At 46.0% G+C, this 18,725-nt stretch overlaps 1 protein-coding gene across 1 annotated transcript in view; it reads right to left on the reverse strand.

Moving 5' to 3' along the window:
• Window positions 1-18,262, reverse strand: part of PRMT2IP (PRMT2 interacting protein) — a 146,510-nt gene extending 128,248 nt beyond the window's left edge. The window contains exon 1 of the mRNA XM_086959317.1: window positions 17,802-18,262. The gene's annotated coding sequence lies outside the window, so the exon portion shown is untranslated. The remainder of the gene's footprint in view (window positions 1-17,801) is intronic.
• Between the last annotated feature and the right edge of the window lie 463 nt (window positions 18,263-18,725).

The following is an 18,725-nucleotide window of genomic DNA, read 5'->3' on the forward strand; positions in this document are numbered from 1 at the left end:
AAAGAGAATATTTAGCTACACACAGGCATAATGAATTGTGAGGGTGAAATGAAAAAATACATAATGGGTTACGTGTGTAATATGATTCTGTATTACATGAAAGCTTGCATTTCATGTATACAATCCTTTCTCTAGTTTCCTTATTACAATGGAATTGTAGTGTATCTAGTCATCTGTAGTAAAGAAATGAGTGGCAGTTCAACTGCAATAAGATATTACAGTTGAGTTCTAATGCCACAATGCCTGTTCGCTGCAGCCTGCTGCCTTGGTGAAAGGTTCATCAAGAATTCCATGATTTAAATGAGGTCTGCCTTCTGCTTCGGCACCCATATGGTTATGAAACTTCTTGGTAACTTGCAATATCTTTATAAATGTACAACAGGGAGTACATTATCCCATATATATTGCCATCCCAGGGTTCTGTTGACATGTACAAGTGACTCAGTCTAGTGGTTTATGATGCCACCAGAACCCATCAATGCAATATTGTACTATACTGCTTAGTTATCCATATTTTCTATTACACACACAGAGTTATAATTCAGTCGCACTTTCAATTGTAAGGGCATTTTTTGATACTAGTATAACTTGATCCCTGGGACAGAGTTGCACCAAATTTGGAAATTACTTGTCATGGATAAATAAGGTCTAGCACGCTAATATTTGTGCAGATCACAGTCGTTGAAAAAAGTTGAGGTTAGTGAAAAAAGAAGCACTTTCACACTTTAGATCCCATAGGAAATGTAGCTTTCGCCTACAGCAAATACAGTAGAATACATTTTAAGAGAACTTGACATGATAATAGAACTTTTCTCTGGAAGTGTTCTTTTATTGATTTAGTCCATATCTGTACAGTGTTCTTTGAGACATTAGTGTTCAAAAAAAGGAGGTTCATGCGAAACAACAAGAGAGAAAGGGTCAGAAGGTCACTCTTATATCCCTTAGAAATACTCAATCCAAATCAACAGAAGAGTGGCTTAATAAACAAGAATATAAAGAGAAAAAGAGGGGGCAGTAAAATCATGAGATTACTACCACCAAAGTAAGAATACCGGACCCAGAGGGACAGCAATACGATGGGTTTTGCATGCACAGTGTAGAAAAAGAACCCTCAGGCACCAACTGAAAGTCGGTTGCCAGTTGTCTTCATTGAGTTCTTGTTTGGAAAAGTGATCTCCAACGGTGATAGAAAAGTGAATTAAAAAGGAGCACGGGCTACTCCCCAAACCCTTTTAATATAGGGGTAGCTCTGACTCCATTAAAAACATTAGTGAAAGACGGACATAAGAGTGGTTATATTAGTTTGAACCAAGATGTCCTATACAAATAAACACACAAAGGTCGACATTTTTCTGCTATACAGAGCCTAAGATAGACCTCACCTCATGAGTGACGCAAGCTAAGGCGTCGCTGCGAACTGAGGTGGGATAAACAAGAAGATTAGAAACTTGAATGTAACCGGTGCATAGGTTCTTCCTCGTGCATTCCCTGCACAGCGTGAGGGATGTAGGATTTGTGCGTATTAGGAGAAGTGCCCCTTAGGCTCGTGGTAGAGGGAATGCCTCACGCCAGGAGCATTGTCGTCCAGGGGCAACCCTCCTGTGAACCTAACGTGTCCACATCCGCGGCCCGAATACCGCGGATGTGGACACGTTAGGTTCACAGGAGGGCAGGGAATGCACAAGGAAGTACCTATGCACCGGTTACATTCAAGTTTGTAATCTTCTTGTTTATCCCACGAATGCTGAGCTGAATTTTGGCTCTTTATAGCAGAAACATGTCGACCTTTGTGTGTTTATTTGTATAGGACATCTTGGTTCAAACTAATATAACCACTCTTATGTCCGTCTTTCACTAATGTTTTTAATGGAGTCAGAGCTACCCCTATATTAAAAGGGTTTGGGGAGCAGCCCGTGCTCCTTTTAATTCACTTTTCTATCACCGTAGGAGATCACTTTTCCAAACAAGAACCCAATGAAGACAACTGGCAACCGACTTTCAGTTGGTGCCTGAGGGTTCTTTTTCTGGGTCCGGTATTCTTACTTTGGTGGTAGAAATCTCATAATCTCATGATTTTACTCCCCCTCTTTTTCTCTTTATATTCTTGTTTATTTAGCCACTCTTCTGTTGATTTGGATCAAAAAAAGGAGGTGCCTGAGGGCTTGAAAGGATTAACACAATTGTATAGCTGTCCCATTTAAAATCACGAGTAATAATTTGCGACTCAATCACATTTTGATTGTTTGATAAATAAAAGCGGCCGAAGAAGGGGTCTGAAACTCCTCCCGCCTTCGCCCCACCCATCTTTAAGAACTATTAAAAAAATAGGATTCGTTATTTTTGCACTGGGGAATAAATTCCACAATTAATGGGGCAGTATCTTCAGAGGTGTTAAATCGCTGGGGAGTGTTCATGGATACTCGTCGAATTGGAACATTTGCCAGGAACAAATGGAGAACTGGCATGCGATTTGAGAAATGATCCTGTGAGCAGACATTTTAGATCCCAGATTCGACCACCATTCTGTAAAGTGCTTGGATTTTTTTTTACCTGGAGTTGCACATCAAACATCTATATTTTCCCTTGCAATTAGGCAACCAAAGATTCAGAAATAACATAGGACAGGACTTGTCTGCTGGATAAGAAAGTAAATGGAAATGAGACATGAACAACAGTAATGACGAGAGGATGTGGTCCGACGGCTAGATTGCAGACTTTAGAGCTAGGAAACTAATGTTCGAACCTCGGGATCGCATACACATCCTGTGATTCTGGGCAAATCACGTAATCTACCAAAAAAAATAAAAAATGAATGCGTCCTTGTGTAACGTAACCGGTGCTCATGTAAAGCACTCCAATTCCTTCGGGTCAAGTTCGTGCTACATAAATATGCAAAAAAAATATTAATAATTGGCAAATGCTCCTTCATATTACTTCCTGTGACATCATGAAATGGGTTAAAGGTTGGGTCATCTAAAATCTGCTACTACCTGGCATTTGGTGAAGTGACATCACTGGCGGGAATAAAAATTACACCAATAGGTTAAGTGGCGCAGACCCTCCATGGTGTCTTAGGTGGACACAGCTTTGCTGAGTTTCTGTTCCAACTTCTGTTAGATGAAGGTCCCTGGTGATCTGTTTGGGGTGTACTTTTCCTGGTTCAGATAGCACACTGGCAACTTCTTGAAGGCAAATAACAACATTTTGCAGGATACCAGCCAAGTGCAATACGGAAATTTAACTAGAAGCTCTCCACTGCCCTGCCTTTGTGATAGTACTGATGCGGCACACACTTTTGCCCTAATATGTGATAGTACTGCTATTGCAGACACCACTACCCTGCTATGTGATAATAGTGATACTGCACTCACCATTGCCCTGCTATGTGATAGTATGACAATGCACACACTACTGACCTGCTATGTGATGTGATAGTACCGATATTGCATACACCACTGCACTGCTATGAGACGATACTGCACATATCCTCCCTTGCGATGTGATAGTACTGATATTGCACATACCACTGTACTGCTATGTCAGTGCTGATACTGAACACACGAATGCCCTACTATGTCATAGATCTGATATTACGCACACTGCACATTGAACCGTCTCTAGACATGGACAGAATGTCGAGCACTAGCAAATCCACTTGCCTCCTAAGGTCAGAGGCTTACGCCACATTGGGAGGGTGGTGTGGTGGAGGCACGCTGGTGCCACTTTGGGTTATTCCTGGGTTATGCCTATCGTCAGAGAATCAGCAGATGCTAGCAGTGGCCTACAGAAACTGTATGTACCTTCCCTGGCTTGCAGAGAACAGGTATGCACAGACCCCAGTCCACAGCAGCCATGCATGTCCTATTCCAGACATGCAGCAAACCTGCAAGTGCAATCCATGATCTGCAGACAAGGGCATAGGATAGCTATGTGCTACCCATAGTCTGCAGAGAAGGGCATTCACTTTCCTGGATTGACGGAAAACATGCCTGTGGTGTCTGTGGTGTCTTTAGTCTGTAGCGAAGCAGCATGTACCAATTCTGGTCTACAAAAGTTCATATGTGCCAGTCCTGAATTTTAGAGAACGGGCATGTGTCATCCCCGATTAGTAGAAAATATGGGTTTTCAATGGACAGGATAGACATGTACCATCCATCGTCTGCAAAGTATGGACATGTGCTACAGCTGGTCTGCAGAGAAATGCATGCATTATCCCTAGTCTGCAGGAAACAAAAACACCTGTGCTGCCACTGGCCTGCAGAACAAGCACTGGCAAAGCCAATAGGTCTTGTGCAATGATACAGCCAGTGCTGGACTGGTCATAGCACTTTTTTCGACTTTTAGCCATGTTGCATAGTAGCTGTGCATAGTGCTGCACAACATGGTTAAAAAAAAACACTGACAAAGCTAATAGCTCTCTCTTAGGAGAGACTGGTTGGCTCTGCCAATGCGGTTTTTATATTTGAATCAAAAACAGATATTGGGATTTTCTCCGACATTCGTTTACATGTTTTAGAGCAAGGATCCACATTCGAGGTGTAGTTAGTATTCAGGGTGTGTTTTAGGATTTCCCACGGAATTATGAGGTCCGTTCTACCACAACCTGCAATAGAACAGGAGATGTGTAACTCAACTTCACCTGTGTGCCGTCTAAGAAAGGCAAAACAGCAACCACCTCAGCTGCTGTGCACAGTGCTGGTGCCTGGTGTGAGCCACACTGAAAGCCACTAGGAAAGACGAGACACCTGCTTGCCACGGTCCCCAACAACTGTAAGGGTGAGCTCTGAACACCAACGCCTTTTTTATTGGTCTTGAGTTGGTGGAAATGTGCATTGAAACGTGAACTCCTAGTTTGAGGATTGCATAACGGAGGCAAGTCAGGTTCGACGCACAAATAAAGTGTTTTTGTGGGTTAACAGACACGATAACTTAGTCCGAGTGCCATTGGATAAAACAAGGGTCTCCAACCTATAAAGTGTGTTCAATTAAAATCATCCAGAGCTACTAATATTATTGCCATACACATAAAAAAGATTATATAATGCAAGATTTCAAACAGTGGATCACCTCAGTGCAGGATTACCATCAGTAATGTCTAAAAGGCTTTTTAAATTTCTGAATGTCTCTGCAAGAGTAATAAATAACGCCTTTTGCCCCTAGTTAATAATACCATGATAATATTATGAGTCATAAAATCTCCCAATACTGCGTACTTTACCATTCAAATATCAGTTTTAAATATAGTATAGAAATTAGAGGTTTTAGAAAAACCACACGTCTTCATCTTGAAAACTCATTTTTCAATTTTGGTATACAGATTGTAATTCAACGGAGCACAGGCTTCTTTCTAGATTAGTAGGCTGCACATAGGGGAGATACTCACAGGTACTAGAGAGCTACCAGTAGTTCAGAAGCTACTCGTTGAAGAAGCCTGAGATAGAATAAAATATTAATCCTAAAATACAAATTATTTTATGAGCTCACAAGCAACATTGCTGGCGAGAGGGAGGCAACACAGAGGGTGGGAGAGGTGAAAACGCGCTATGACATGGCCAGCACTGTGTGGATCACAGCACTGTACTGTATGGCAGGTCCCATGGGCAATGTTGGGCAAATAAACAAGGCTGGAGGGCAGGGAGGGTGGGGGCAAAGCAACATGGATGGTGTGAAGGGAGGTCGGAGCAAAGCAACACGGATGGTGGGAAAGAGAGGGTGAGGACAGAGCAACACCCACGCTGAGCACACAAGGTGGTGGCAAAGCAACACGGACAGCAGGCATGAAGGGTGGAGGCACAGCAATCTAAAACACCACAAGGAGGGTGGTAAAGGAAGCAACAATGAAGGCAAGCAACAATGCCATAGGGGACAAGCAGCGGAGTGCGACAGGAGGGGCAAGATGGACTGCAAACACAAGCGCTCTTATGGAGTGCTGCATCCAAAATAAAAAAGTAGTTCAAAAAGTTCGACCAATGAAAGGGCACTGGGCAAGAAAGCAGTACTTGGACCACGCTCTTGAGGAGGAAAAGTAGCTAGCCAGCATGCGCTAACCAAAGAAAAGCAAGTACATAAGAGTGATGATAAAGACAAACAAGTAAACAAAATGTCATATGCTACCCAACGGATCAGCACTAAACCTAGTCTACATAGAACATGCCTATGCTATTCCTGGTCTACAGAGAAGGAACGTGTACTTTCCCTGGAAATCAGGGTACATGCATGTATCTATCTCTGCTTGCTTGGAAGAAAACGGACTAGTTTTGAGTTATTCCTGGCATGAAAAGAAACTTGTAATGGGATACGCAATTACTCCTAGCTTGCTGAAAACATTCGAGTCTTTCCTGCTATGCAGAGAATGGGTCATGGTCTGCAAACAACATGCATTTACTGTTGCTGGTTTGAAGATAATGGGAATGTTTGACATAAGTACACAGGCTTTGTGTGTCCAGAATATAAGTTATAGGCAGCAACCAAGGATACATAAAAGCAATTCAACAACTTTCCACTGGTAATGATCGCTGCAAATGGTAAAAGAGTTAGTGTTTTGTCTACACCACTCAGTCTGGAGTTGAGAGACTAAACCAAAAATTCCATATTCCTGTTGACTCACAGCATGATCCTATACCAATGACTGGGTGAGCAGCTTTACCGAACAACCACGTAAAACATTTTGCCTGAAGTCGCTAATCTTAGTACCAGGATCTGGAAGAGATGAAAAGCGGATATGATAATTGGAAAACAGAGTTTGAACGCCTAGTGAAATCCCATAGAGCGAATTGTATGCCAATAGATAAACTAATCAAAGTGTGGAGAAACCGTGATTTCTATAGGATGTCAATAAGACACGTTTACCCCGCTTTGTACTCCTCCGAAGTCAATAAAAGGTACACCACTGAACAAGAACAACACAACCCCTTATATAGAGAAGTAGTGGAAAATGGTGCACAACCATGGAAACCAGCCTGTACTAAATAAATATTAGAATACTCGGTATAAAGTACTGCAATTTATAATTGGCAAGGTGTGGCCTTCTGGCACCAATGTTTTTATCTCTCACGATCACAATCACGGTTAAGTCTTGTAATGCACCCACAGTTTATTTAGCAGAACTCTGGTGATTATCTTTTCACATGGTTTTTCCCCCTCCAACTTGTGAAACTATTAAAAATGCAGATAAATATGTGCTCTATTGCACATTTCAGAATCTGTGCTTTATCTACTACGATGCAGCAAAAAGCAGCAACCGCATACACGCCCAGAAATTATAACCGCCAGCAAAGTCTCAAATAATATAGCCGCCAAATCTCTATAAAAAAAAAACAGGAAAAAATCCACTAAGGATTTTAAAAACTTGTGAAAGTAATTGACTTGGAGAAGTGTTTTTTAATAACACACGCTTTATGTCAGATGATTTTTCTGCCTTTCCATTGAGATGTTAATCATGAGCAGAAAAGACAACGTCAGGGGGACATAGATTGGTTATAACATTGAATTGGAAGCTGCAAATTCACTACCTCGGGGATTCTGCCGATTCTTAATGCAGCATAAAACCAGATATCAATGTTGTCTGGGATAAGTGTTGAAACGAAGAGCAAACAGAAGACAAACAGAGTACAATGAGGTCGTGGTGAGGCTACAGGTCTGGTCTTTAACAGGGATACTTGATATGTGCTTCTTCCTACGAATCTCAGATTTATGAGTCTTCACATAGATTAAGGGTCATGTGACTAATTCTAAAACCTACCCCCGTTCTGAGTGTTCAGACCCCGCTGGTCTCTATGAGAGGTCTCCACATCAGCAACGCTCAAGGTCTGGCTTTCTAAGCGCTCAGAGGCCGAAGAGAGTTCAGAAAGGACTCAAGCCCCACAGCTTTAATGAGGGGAGAGAAAAACACCCTCGGATGCTCTGGAAAAAAAACACACTCCCAATAGGCGATGATATCTGATGTGTTTATTTAAGAACGGCAATATATCGAACAGTGTGGTGCACGAGGACAATGGCGGCGCATGTCAGGACAGGTAGGCGATAGATAAAAGCCAGTAAGAGGTTTGTTCATGGGCGCTGCTGTAGGAGGTAAACACTGGGTAACCCTGAAGCCTTTAACCGGTGGTTATTTCACGGCAGGACGAAGGCAAGCAGAGCCCGTAGAGTGCACGTTTCCTCCAATAAGCACACGCTCGGCCAGGGCGAGTTGCGTCCGCTGAGTACAGACCCGAGCTGCTGGAGTGCAGACTTTACTACGAGCAAGACAGAAGCGTTGAGACCACTGCAAATACTACCACCCAGCCACTGATGCCTGACACTACCCTGCACTTTCCAGGGTATCACGCCCTTCCCATGTTATTCTCTATCACACTACTCACCGCCATCCAGGGTATCGCCTGCTTGTGACTCTGCTCAATTCCGTTGAGGAGATAGTCACACATCTGATCAGTTCGGATATGGTCCCACAATACTCCCCACCTTCCAGGGTGCAGCCTCTGGGTCTCGTATGCTCTCACTACTCTCCACCTTATAGGGTGCAGCCTCTAGGTATTGTATGCTCCAAAACTACTATTCACTTTCCAAAGTGCATCCTGTGGGTCCAGTATGCACCCACAATACTCTCTACCTTTCAGGGTGCAGCCTCTGAGTCTCGTATGCTCCCACACTACTCCCCACCTCCCAGGGTGCAGCCTCCCGGTCTCGTATGCTCCCACGCTATTCTCCAACTTGTAGGGTGCAGCCTCTATGTCTCGTATGCTCCCACACCACTGCTCCCACAATACTCTCAACCTTCCAAGGTGCAGCCTCTAGGGTGCAGCCCATGGGTCCCATATCCTTGCACAAAACTCCCCACCTCCCTGTGTCTTATCTATTAGTGTGCTTCTAGTGCACACCACTGCATTCCGAGTTGCCCACCACTCACTTCCTTAAATCGCACAATCTCTTGTTCCAGGGAATAGCCTAAAGGTTGGTTCCACTCACACAGTACTTACTCTCCACCCAAGGTTACTCCCTTTCACATCTCAAGGCGAGACAAATCTGCGTGCCCACAGCCGTAGGGAGTGTGCGTTTTTTCTCTCCTGGTAAGGGGGTCTGAAGAGCTCTTTCCAGCGACTCATGACCACATTATATGCTGTTCTGTCCTCACACTCATGCTTATGGTGCGTTGGGTGCTGGGGTTGATGGCAGGCAGCCGGCTTCACCGCATGACTAGTGAACCTTGGGCAGGAAGGCAAGTCACAATGCATTCAAGTACCTGTTTGTGGTTAGTCTCGTGGGCTAGAGGTGTTACAGGGACACGCTCAGAAGTCAGGTGTCAGGAGGCGGGGAAGAAAGAGTGGGGTGACGGGGGATGAATAGACAGACACCCACCTTCCTCACCAAATAGAGAGCCAGGTAATGTAGGCTGGAGTAAGTGACTGCATGCATTATACTTTAAGTGAGTGAATAATAAATATTTGCGCCACTATTCAGCCGAAGGCTCATTGCTTCACACAGTGCTATAATAAAATTACTGCCATGGACCTGGGGAGGTATGTTACTTTCTTACCACTGAACACCAGTCTTTCACCCTCTTCAAAAATCTCTGGGGAAATCAAGTACATCTGCAAAAGGCTATTTCACCCTAATAACTGCCTACATTATGATCCTCCTCCTTTTTATAGGGGTATACATTTTGTCTCCGAGGACCACTACTGTGCACGTAAAACCTCAATGCCCTTACCTTCTGTTCAAATGCGGTCCCATTCTTCTGGTAACTGCTAACTCATACTTGCTAATTACAATAACCACGAGAGGCAGACTGTCGCTATGTTTCATGCACTCTCTCTGTAAAGCAGTTGAGCATCCTTTGGGCGTTATGTCCACACTATAGAAAATCCTACATGAATTATTATTTTTGACCGACACAAGCGGTGACACAAAATCATTTGAGCCAGGAAAATAGCATGTGTTCAGTTTTCATTTGTAATACACTAGATTTCGACCTGAAGCTGTTTTTTTGCTCTGAATGGTCAGCAGACGAACACCAGAGGCAACTACTCCACTTCAAAATAGGTAAACCTAAAACAATTTTCAGTCTCAATGAATGTATGACGTTTCAAACGACCAGTCTCACCTTGATCGAGCAGACCAGGTTGTGGCCCGAGGACACGTGATCCCTGGCCATGTGAGCAGTGTTGGGGTCTGGATAAAAACAGATTCATGTCAAAGATAGAGCCTAAAACATAGGCATCTTTGTGGTTTTCACCTCTAGACAAACCAAATTTCAGATGAGAGGTGCTTAGCTGTGGTCAGCCCTGGAGCAATCAGTGGCCGGTTAAGGGAGAACAACAGACTCTTAAGTGCCTAGGTTCCAGATAAATTTGGTTGGGATCCGAAAAACAGTTGAAGTATAAACACCTATGTTGTGTTTGACTTTGGATTAAACATTGTTTTGATCTATTGAACACCTTGAGGCGTAGACATATACAGACTTTTCGTCTTCAAATGACTAAGACAGAACACCCGATTCACAGATACACAGGTTATGTTTCACACTGGATCAGATGGAGCCACTACGCTGATGACACCTAGATTAAGCTTAGCTCTGGGTACACTTTTATTTGACCCAAAGACAGCATATGGTCAGTAGGTGTCTAGATAATGTTCAGCTCTGAATACATCAATTCTCAGTTAAACAGAACTTTTCAGACGTATGTATTGTGTCTAAATCTCTGGTCATATTTTTCAGGTACTTGAGAACACCGCCCTTTTGTCACCCAAGTTGTATTTGACACTGGATAAAACAATGTTTGTGTCAAAGAGAAGTCCTGGGGTGTAGGTAAGTAGAGCTTTCATCTCGACAAAGCAATTTTTTGATCGGACAGAATTGAGCTGTGGATTCCTATGCTGTGATCGTCTTCGAAGAAAGAAATGATCAGTTGAGAGAGACCACCCGGTCTCTATGGGACCGTATGTTTGGTTTAGGTCTTGATGAATCATTAACTTGGGCCAGAAAGGGGACCCGTCTGCTGCTTACCAACAGTATGTTCAGCTGTGGTAAGCAGTCAGAGACAGCGCCTTGCTACGAGCACAGTTATGTTTTTGGGTCTGGATAAAGATATGCATCGCATCTTATTTGGGTAAAAGAGGACACCTCTATATAACACACTGCCAACGAGACTGGCAGATACCCCAGGGCCTAGGAGAGGGAGGAATGTGATGCTGAAGCTGCTGGGCCTAGACCAACCTAGATACCAAAAGAGGACAAAAACCAAAAATGAGGCTGATGGGCCTCAATAACCCTAGATACCAGAAGAGGGGAGAATCGGAGGACAAGACTGCTGGGCCGAGATGAACCTAGATACCACAAGTGGACAGAATCTGAAGAGGAGACGGCTGGACCTAGATACCGAGAATTTAAAGGCAAGACTGCTAGGCCTACATACCAGAAGAGGATGGAATCTGAACACAAGACTGCTGAGCCTAGATCAAATCATAGATGATGCCAAAGGAGGATGAAATTTGAAGACGAGACCGATGGGCCTCGGTACTAGAAGAGGATGAAATCTGATAATGAGACTTCTGGGCCTAGAGCACCCTAGACAGGACAAGAGGAAAGAACCTGAAGACGAGACCGCTGAGCCTAGGTCAACTTAGATATTTCCACACGAGGACGGAATCTGAATAAGGGAACGCTGGGCCTAGACCAACTCAGATAAGACACCAGAGAAGACTGAATCTGAAGACCAGACTGCGGGGAACGAATCTACAAGTACATTGCACGACCTGCATCAGCCCAGATAACAAAAGTTGGCGGAATATGCCAACCGTGAGTATTATGTTTTAGGTCAAAGATAAGAAAACCTTCTGAAATATAAACCATACCCTGTCTTCGAGAGGAATAGAGAGGCAAATTGCAGCTACTCACATCAAGAATACCGTTTCCCGTGGAGAAATGCCGGTACTTTCTAACCCAGAGCATTGCTTTGGATCCCTGCGGCAAATTGCCGATCCTCCGAGAGCATTGCTTGGGTTCTGTGTTGCAAAGTGCCGATCCTCCGAGAGCATTGCTTGCGTTGGGCTCTCTGCTGCAAAGTGCCGAACCTCCGAGAGCATTGCTTGGGATCTCTGCTGCAAAGTGCCGATCCTCCGAGAGCATTACTTAGGATCCCTGCGGCAAAGTGTCGATCCTCCGAGAGCATTGCTTGTGATCCCTGCGGCAAAGTGCCGATCCTCCGAGAGCATTACTTAGGATCCCTGCGGCAAAGTGCCGATCCTCCGGGAGCATTGCTTGGGATCTCTGCTGCAAAATGCCGATCCTTCGAGAGCTTTACTTAGGATCCCTGCGGCAAAGTGCCGATCCTCCGAGGGCATTATTTGGGATCCCTGCGGCAAAGTGCAGATCCTCCGAGAGCATTGCTTGGGATCTCTGCTGCAAAATGCCGATCCTTCGAGAGCTTTACTTAGGATCCCTGCGGCAAAGTGCCGATCCTCCGAGGGCATTATTTGGGATCCCTGCTGCAAAGTGCCGATCCTCCGAGAGCATTGCTTGTGATCCCTGCTGCAAAGTGCAGATCCTCTCTGCCTATAAGCACTAGAAGAGAGGACACTGCCTGCCCAATCCAGCGCTGCCGTGACGACATGAAACGCTTTGAGTAAAACGCTAGAGGCAAGAAATTGCCTCATGATTGAGGAATCGTCGGTGACAGCGAGGAATGCTGTAAAGTAAATAATCCGTGCACTTCACCAAAACCGCGCTATTTTCGTAAGAACCTAGTAACCGAACTGATCACTGCTGGAACTTATGTTTATGTATCATGTCTTTATTTGTAAATTTCTGTCCTCTTACCACTAGCGTTTTAGTACAGTATTTTTTTCCCACAGGCGTCGATCTTAGGAGGTAGTGTGTTTACCGCGTCAGTTTACATATGCAACACGTGGTGGCGCTCAACCTCTGTGGAAAGTTATGTCTGAAGGTGAGAAACCTCAACAGAGAGCCTATATACCCCATTGTAGTGAGTGTCTAATTCAACAAACGGAGGTGCCCACCTAAGTAAAGTATACCACAACATTTGCGTCTCTAATCAGGGTGGAATGGGATCAAAAATCAACCGGAGCACACCAACAAAAAAAAAAAGTGGCCCACATTTGCGTGTTGCCTTTCAGCAGAACACTGCTTCAGCGAAGTTTTATTAAAAGAAAGGAGTTGAGGGGGCATGTTTAATTACCTTCGCTCAGATGAAAAAAAAAAATGCACGGATTAGTTCACACTGCTGAGCCACACGTGTGCAGGTGAGCCCACTTTTGCTCAACCCCCCCCCGCGCAATCAGCATACATTAATAGACCGGCTCAGCGACAGAAAGGAAGTGATATCTCCGCCCATCTGCCTCTAGAAAGGCCACTCAGTCACCCACTGGGCCGCTGGCGGCATCCTAAGAGCACAGACAGCCCCCTGGATGCCCCAAAAAGCTGCCCACAGCTGGAACTCTGCGCTTTACCAATCCGACCCTGTCTCTAATAGCAAGCCCAAGGCATACAGTTAAGATTTCTATAGGTCAAACTGGTCCACTTTAAACCAACAGACTAACGTTTTAGTTCTGGCTTTCCCACGTAGTTGTGTGAATTTGGCCGAATACATCGATTTACAAACCTTGCCTACATGCCCACGGACCGAAAAAAATAATTTGGTACCAGAGCAAAAATTATACAAAACCAGATTCGCACCACTAGCTAAATACATTCAGGTACACAAATATATTTGTATTGAATAACAATAGCCCTGTAGCCGGAGCCCTGGTCTGCTTTGCCTCCCTCGCCTCTGAAACCGACTTCAGAGATTAAACGCGCACTTCACACCCAGACAGGTGATCCTTCCGTTCCTTGCACCCCTTTGAAGTCCAGACGTTCTCCGGTCGGACTCTGGGGCCCTCTGGTCATTAGGGCGGTGCGTTTCCAGCTGGTATGGGCCTCTTGCTAACCAACAAGCCAGCCCTAGTGTGTAAAGATAAACGCCAAGCTAAGGAAGCATAAATCTTTCAAAATGGAAAGATTGATAGCTCAGTCCTTCTCTGGAAATGGGGCCAGAATCTGGGAGTCACTGCCTCCATCCCGCGAACTACCACCTCTTTCTGGACTTTCAAAGCAGATCTTAAATCTCTCCTCCAAAGCAATTCCCGGAAGAATTCCACTCATTTCTTGGCCCCTATGGCCATCTAACACTCAACTGAGATCAACTTGTGTATACATGTATTTTATTTCTGTTTTAGCCTAACGCCAACACCTTTTTATTTTTTACAATATAAATATGCATCTTGTTAGCGTTGTAATTGCATATATGTAACTTGTTAGCGTGCTCCGTCTATCTTTTGTAACTGTATATATGTAATTTGTTAGCGTGTGTATTCTATCATGTGTACCTCTTGTAACTTACCTGGCTCTTTTGTAAAGAGCTCCGATACCTTTGGATAATGTTCTCGCTATATAACACTGCATACAATAAATAAATAAAAGATGCTGATGTGGTAACACTGCCGACCGCTCCCCCACCATCATTTCCTCCTGATAGGACCCCTGCCTCGCAGAAGTACAATTCAGTTCCAGCCTGCGACCACAAATCATCCATTGACTTTATAAACTTGTCTCATTACCGACTTTCCAGCGCCTGCCGCCCAACATAGTACTGGCTAGTCGCACTTGCCCGAAACCGAGGAGTGCCCAGACCCACCCACACAAGACAACCCAAAACAAAGGATGCCGCGAGGCAAATCGGAGTTAATATTTCTCATCGCCAGATCACATCTCACAAGCCATCGCCCCATCTGCAAGGGGAGTAATAAACACGAACAGTGGCTGATTTCTGGCGTGAACAGTAAACGAGGTGGATAATATCGTTGTGCAACCACCCCTGCCCCCCCCCCGACGCTCCGATCCTCGGTGAATTCTGCAGGAAGGGGGGCTTTCCCACTACCTGCCAGCCTTACATTAAACACCATGTCTCCCCACTACTCGGCTGTTCCTGCAGCCACCCTCCTCCTTAAAGCGAGCACACCTAGGACGTCAGTACAAACGCCACTAGCCAGTCAGAAATGGTTTCACTAGTGCTTTATGTGCCACGTGTCCCCACAGCGCTACACGAGGACATGGCAGAGGCCGGGAAAACATGCAGATCTCTGCAGCAGAGATGCTACCCCGCATTCAAGTGTGCTACAAATGCACCTCGAATCTGAATATATTATAATCTGACATATGCATTGTTTCAATGTACTTTGTGTAATGCGTAACTGCTGTATAGGGGATCACTGCTGTATTTAATCATCTGGTGACTATTTTGTACTTCACCTATGCATCAAGTATCTATATACAGTGTAAAGCGCGTTGTCGCCTAAAGATGAGCCGTCTTTGCGCTATATAAAAAACAATAAATATATATCCATCATCTAAGCTTGAAAAGCAAATATATAAAAATACGGATGTCTCAGTGAGAGGTGTGTGGTTACGCTGGAATCGGGTCGATGCCAACTCAGATTTTGTATTCGTTCTGCCCGCGATTCACGGCGCTTTACCTAGGAGTTGGTTTACTGGGCTGTAACTTGCTCCTGATTTTTCATCAGTAAGAAATGCTTACGGAAAACGCGCTTTGTTTAGTTATGTCGGAGCACAGCATTACAGGCCAGCACCAACGAGGCCTACAGACGCCTTACTACAGGAAACAGCACAGAACGCAGGGTACTTTACTATGGGCGTGATACTTCCATGTAACCACCCTCTCTGGAGCGGATTGCGAATGTGTGCAGTGCGCACACGTGCACATAGAAAGGGACATCAAAAGGCACCAGGCCCATCAAGTAGGCTTTGGACTGTGGTAGCATCTGGTCTGGAGACAGTACATGGGCTCTAACCCCCCACCCCCTCTCCGTTTGCACCTTTGTAGGCTCGGACAATCAAATTATAGAACATTGCGAGGGCCTACAGGTGCCCCCATTCCTTCCAGGCGCTTTAACAAAACACGTGTGGGATGCAGCTCTCTTTTCGGGGATTAAAACAAACAAAAAAACGTGTGGAAAGCAGCATCCCCCTAGCGTCCAGGCCGAATGACGCGTGGCCTGCTGAGAAATGTGCCAGCTCCCTCACTCAATTTATTGGCCTCAACTCAAATACCCCCCTCTCGGTCTCAATTTCAAGCAGGTGTGATAGCTGGCACAAACACGAGTAAACTCCCGCGCCATCCCCAGCCCTAAAACAACTTGGACCATGTGTGAACTACCCCCCGCCCTCTCCTGCCAGTAAAACTAGAACTGTGTAAACCGCAGACTCTCCTCTGACCCCTACTAGGGGGCCGACAGCAAGGCACTGGAATGCGCTACCAGGATTACCAGCAGGCGCTCGAATAACAAACGCCAAGGGGGGGAAGAATGGAGTGCTAAGACACCACACCCCAAGAGAGGTGCGGGAGGCGCCCCCACCCCTTTTAACATACCCATTGGCAGATGTGTGCAAGTATATTCAATTACAGGGTCGTCGGTAGAGGTCGTTCCGATAGCACTGTATGCACCCGAATATTCGATTAATGGTAATGAACGTCATACAGGGTAGTGCCCCAGGAATCTAAAATGACGATCGGTATGAGGCATAGCACGAGGATTATCGACACAAAATCGGCACGCACCTGCATTTTCACCGCAGCAAATTTCAGATTTGTTCTACCGAAATGAACCCGGGAAGAATGCGGGGCATCACTTGCCAAACAACTCGTAGCTGCGAAATGTGCGTTAAGACGTGTTACTGCAGTTACTGGAATTAATAGGAGCGACTGTAATGGGACCCCAACACACAAGTCTGCACGATGAGTACTGCCACCCTCTGAAGCTGGCACAACCAGCCGTGCACCAACCAGGGTGAGCGCTAATAGCACTACTGCACCAAAGAGGTCTGATCCGTCGGATATTCCGGGTGGTGGTGGGGGCAGGTCGTCATCCCTTTCCCAATCCGATTTACTTATCAAAAAAGCGTCTTTACAAAGTTTTTAAGATGGACAAACGGGTTAGATGCTATGAAAGGCGTTGGCATTTTAACGCTTTTCAAAGGGAGCCCGGCTCCACTATGCAGTTGCCAGTTAATTGCTGCCAACGCACGTGCATACCACGTTGCCAAGTTCTCTCTCTTGGGAAGTCAAATGCCCTCCAACCCCCTGAGACGTTCGCTGGATCTGTCTCCCTGCAAATATGATTCACTCATTCAAAATCGTTCATGTCCAGTGACTCCGACGGGTTCGCCTTCGCGTCAAACGCGCAACCTCGCAAAACAGTTACAGGTCATTTATTACATGGACTAGCCCAACACCCGGTGCCAGCCTGCCAAACCCCTAGAGAGGGCACGCCTCGACTTTACTTAAACAACACTATATAAGCTAATAATCTATTACATGTTTTTATAACGACTAACGTTAAACAGTTATTCCGACGCTTCACGCACGGTAACCTGCGGGTCAGGAGGCCATATTGTAGAAAAAAACACGTATTGACTGAAAGGTGTTCATCTGCTAATGGGGGAGGGGCTCTGCCCTCAAGACATTTGGATATTTTGGAAAGGGAGAGTCTGATCACCTCTGTACCCCTTCACAGCCAGGAAGGAGAAACGGATAAAACCACACTGATCACTCAAAACATCTGGGGCAGCTGGGTGATGTGCTTGCTAAACACATCTGGGGCAGCTGGGTGGGCGGGCACGTCACAGCCAAGCAGTGTGTCCTCGGTGAACTCACTGACTATTCCCAGAACTGCACAACCAACTTCTTGACCTTTAACCCTTGCCCTCCCCACAGCCATCGCGCACTCACCGTAGAGGTTCAGCTGTCCGGATCCCCCACATATCCAGGCATGAAGGAAGTTTATTCCTCGCTCGCAAAGCGGGCACCTCCGCGCTGCCCGGGCAGCTCCTGCTACCCCGATCGTTCTGCTCTGAAACCCGAGCACGCCGCATCCATTTTGCCCGCACAAAGCCAAAGAGAAGTGGTGACCCCGGGATCATGCGGTCTGGGCCCCCAGGGGTCGGGTCAGGGGGATCCCGCCTCCGTTGCGCTCCAACCCGGTGCCATGTGCTCGTGTAAAGCAGCCCTTCTCGGCTGGAGCTGCTGTTGCTGTGCGCGCCGGCACCTCCGGTCCCATCCGCGGCTCGCGAGCTTCAAGGAGCGCCCCCGCTTCCCTCACAGGCGGGCCCCCGCTCGATGCAGTCCCGGGGCTGAAGGCACATCCTGTGCGCGGCGCGGAGCAGCCAGTGTGCCGAGCCCGGGAGGCAGCAGAGCTCGGGTGGGCGGGGAGGAGGAGGGCGAGGAGGGGCAGGACGTGACCTCACCGCAGCGGCTCTGCACTTCTCTCTCCTCCTAAACACAGACGACTTCAAGAATGTGGGAGTCACGAGAGCGCCGCGGGAGGCAGGCAGGGGGAGCCCCACGCCACAATATCCTTCCGGGGTCCCGCACTGCAAACTTTCAGCTGCAGATACGAGAGGAATCCCGCATGAACCCTGCTCATAAAAATAGACCGAATACTTCACTTTTACCCTGAAGTATGCAGACGCTGATGATCTAAGATAAAGCGCATACACAGGGGGAGGCGTTGTCTCCAAGAACGGCAGGCAATGTGGTACTAGGAAGATTAAGAGTGTCCACTAATCCCACTGCATAGTTACTTAAACACGCCTTCTAGAGTCAGGTATAAGGTAGGAACAATAAAGGTTTATTAAAAGAAAAAGCTCGTTGCAG

This window comes from Lissotriton vulgaris, chromosome 2_2 (genome assembly GCF_964263255.1).
Source record: "Lissotriton vulgaris chromosome 2_2, aLisVul1.2, whole genome shotgun sequence".
NCBI classification, from domain to species: domain Eukaryota; kingdom Metazoa; phylum Chordata; class Amphibia; order Caudata; family Salamandridae; genus Lissotriton; species Lissotriton vulgaris.